Here is a 3,943-nt window from a genome sequence, read left to right as displayed (position 1 = left end):
CAAGTTCAGGGTACTTTGTAACAGAAACAGAACCTTAGACGTTTGTAAAACTCCAAAAGCGAGCCTCTGTGGTGGTGCAGGTCTTAAGTCAGCATTATCAAGCTATCGTTGGTTACTGCAGCATGAGTTCAATCCCCGGCCAAAGCTGACCCACATGGCACAGCAGACTTCGCCTGTCTTGCCTGCTGCTCCCCTCAGCAGTGTCTCTCAGTTGATCTGCCTGTTCTGCTCCCCACTCTGTCTGGTGAATCCTCTCATCCTCCTCCCCCGCACATCTGGGCTACACCCCAGTTCTTGTATGCATAAATATATAAATCTTTAAAAAGACTCCAAAAGTTTGAACATCATTTTCAGTTTGAAAAATTTATATATTACACAAACATTTATACACACTAAAAACATAATGGTTGAATTAGTGATGAAATACTTTAAAATATTTTTTTGGCTAACTACAAAATAGCTTTTTGCTCTAAAAGATAATTTTGTTGAGAGATGTCTTCAATCATGACTTGATATTTTCTTAAGATCTAGTTGAAAGTTGTTTATCTTGAGAGTTTTTTTGTGGGGGGTTTTTGTGTAGAAGAACTGGGGTGTAGACCAGAGGTGCAGGCCATGAGAGGATTTGCCAGAGACAGAGTGGGGAGCAGAACAGGCAGATCTACCGAAATACACTGCTAAGGGGAGAAGTGGGCAAGACGGGAGAGGTCTGCTGTGCCATGTGGGTTACCTCCCTGGCCAGAGATCAAACTCAGGCCTTAGTGGGACAGCACTGAGACCTAACCCATAGGCCACCAGGGAGGCCTCTGATAATTACTTTTAATGACCATCATAAAACTGGAAGGAGAGTTGCTGAGAACCATGTAAGTCCAAATGAAATAGGTGCTTTGGCTTCATTTACCACTTTTTTAATGTTGCAAAATCCACTGAAATTCATCATTTGGAAGTTATGTAAACAGGTCAAAAAATGATCCCCATGTGTAAAGGGCACTTATAGAGGAGATATGCACAGTTTAGACCACAAAACCACTACATCCTGTAGCATTTAAATTGCATTCTGTCATAACAAGCTATGGGTTTGCGCTCTTTAAGATGTTGATTTTATTAGAGGTAAACCATGACATTTACCATGTCACGTAGTAATAATTCTTTTTTTAAACTAGAAAGTTAGAAATATTCCTTGTCTTTCCTGCCTGCCACCAGTGGATATTTTGTGTTCCGCCAGAGATGCACACACTTCACCTTCACAACCACAGATTGGACAGTTCTGTGCCCTTGCCAGTAGAGTGAGGACGGTGGCCTGGTGAGCAGCTGCTCCCCTGGGCCAAGCCTAGGTCAGCTCAGGCAGAGAAGGTGGAGCCTCTGCGTGAGCAGAACTTCACCCCTTGACAAGTGACAGCAAGCAGTGCTCTCGGGCTGGCACTGCTGTGCGTAACCTTAGCTCACTCCTGAAAAGTTGCTTTTAAATCATCTTAAATAATTTTCTTTTTTTCTTTTTTTAAAGATTTATTTATCTATGCATACAAGAGCTGGAGTATAGGCCAGAAATGTGGGGGGTGAGAGAATTCACCAGAGACAGAGCAGGGAACAGAACAGGCAGACTGACTGAAATACACTGCTGAGGGAAGCAGCAGGCAAGACAGGAGAGGTCTGCTTCACCATGTGGGTAGCTCCCTGGCGGGCCGGGGATCAAACTCATGCTGCAGAGGCTGCAGATTCCTTCATGGTGCTGTGCTTAACCCCTTGCGCAACCAGGGAGGCCTTAAATAATTTTTAATAAACATTTACTTTTTTAACCCTTGTGATCATGAGCTCTGCTGGAAGAGAAGTTGTTTGGTATTTGGTCTTAAATTGTCAAGTACAGAGGTTTTGTCCCGATTGCTGAGAAAAGTCTTCAGTTATAGGCAAGTTACCCTGTCCTTTGAACCTTGACCTGTGGGTTATAGGATGAGAAGAATTTGTGCTTGGATGACAGAGGATGAGGTGGTGAGGTCACACACACACACACACACACACACACGCCGAATCTCCCTTGAGCTCCACAGTTCTTAGGGATCAGGTAGAACATCGCCATCCTAGAAGGGACCCACAAAACTGGTTCCTGTTAAGCACAAGTTCCCTGAAAACCTTGACTGTTTTCTCCAAGCCAGGTAACTGGAGAAATAGGATGTCCACAGAGACAGAGAGAAAGTGCAAATCGTCACTTTTTTTTTTTTTTCCATCTAAAATGATGACATACTGACAATGTTAACCTCACAAAAGTTCTCTGGGAACCTGGAGAAGACCTCTGGGGGTGGGGGAGCAGCAAATCCCAAGGAAACTTGAAGGAAAATATATTCAATTTGACTTAGTAGATTAGGGCCAGGGAAGGGACTGTGGTGCAGGTGGAAGATGAAGGCATCTGTGAGGCTGCCGCGCAGGGCGGGAGCAGGGTGGGCAGCTGGGCTGGGAGCTGAGCAGCTTCTCTGGGAAGGGCTGGAGCATGGCTGGTTTTAGACAAAACCCTTGTAATTCAATTTAAATTTGTTAACTGTGTGGGAGAGGCTGCTTTACGCTGTGGTTAATAGTGTGGGTTCTAGAGCTGAAGTTTTTATTGGAGTTCACATCCGATGAGGGAAGTGATTTCCCTCATAAAGAGATTTGTAAGTGTGGAGCTAAATACACGTGAGTTACTCAGAACAAATTTCACACATGGTCTACACTCAGAGGTTACTGCTTACTGTTTATATTATTTTGATGCAGGAGCACATGTGGCCTTTTTCACAGCATTTAAAATACACATAAATAAGCAGTAGTTACAAGCCTCTAAAAACTCAGATGAGGAAAGTTCTATAGAAGGATGGTCATCAACATTCACTGAGGGTTGAGCCAAGATGAGGGGAGGGCGCACCCACGCCACTTTCCCTCATCTCTACCAGCTGTGCAGCCGGCTATGACCCCTGTGGGGATGGAGTTGCCTGGGGAGGCCAGCAGCTTTGAGCCAGCAGAGAGTTGAGATTGTGGCCCCATTTCAAACCCTCATGGGCCTAAGACTGACTAGACGGGTTCTTCTCACAGCAGCAGGAGTTGGCTGTGGCTCCAGGGATTTATTTCACCAAGACCTGTCAGAGCAGGAGATGGCCGTTACCATACCTGCGTCATCTAAGCTGTACATCCAGGTCAAAAGGGAAGAGGCCACAAATACAGGCCTGATGATGCAAGATTCATCTTGCTCGGCTTAACAATCTCTTGGGAATCTGGGGCTCAAAATTCTGGAGACTGTTTAGGAAGAGCCAGGAAAGTCCTGAGAAAGGACCAGGGCCCTCACATAATCAATTCAAAGTACTCTACTAGGAGACACTGAACAGGAGTAAGAATATCAAGGGAGAGATCAGAAGAATCTGGAAGTAGACCCATTGGTAAGAGTCTGTGACCAAATCCATTTCGAAGCAGCAGGGAAGAGACTAGTCAGTAAATGGTTTGGGGACATCTGCTTCTCTCCACCTAAAATGTGACACCACCTCCTTCATAGTTAAGCACGGCAACAAAACTGTGACATGTTTGTAACTTGGTCCTCCTAAACACACAAAGTCCAGAAGTGATGAGAGATTGACAACTTTAACCTCACGGAAATTAAAATGGGTCGGGGGGAGGAGCGAGCAGGCTGCAAAAGGATGATGTGGATGTTTTCTGTTCGCGGTTGTCGACTCCTTTACAATGAGAATTTGCTAAGGATAAAGCATGGCTCCCAAGATTGGAAAAAAATGGGAAATATTGGTGAAGACTTAACTTTGTGCTATGGCTTTTGATCCGTGGGTCTCTGTACGTGGCGCCCCCCTGTGCACCTGGACTGCTGGGGTGAAGAAACGCCAGCCCTCGCTCCAGGGCCTGGCCTCAGCCTGCAGGACCAGCCGGCCGGCAGCCGCCACCCAGGGCAAGCCCTTGCTGCGGACAGCTTCCTGGGGTG

The sequence above is a fragment of the Talpa europaea genome (assembly GCF_964194135.1).
Source record: "Talpa europaea genome assembly, chromosome: 12".
Lineage (NCBI taxonomy): Eukaryota > Metazoa > Chordata > Mammalia > Eulipotyphla > Talpidae > Talpa > Talpa europaea.
Note: the sequence above shows the minus strand (reverse complement) of the source record.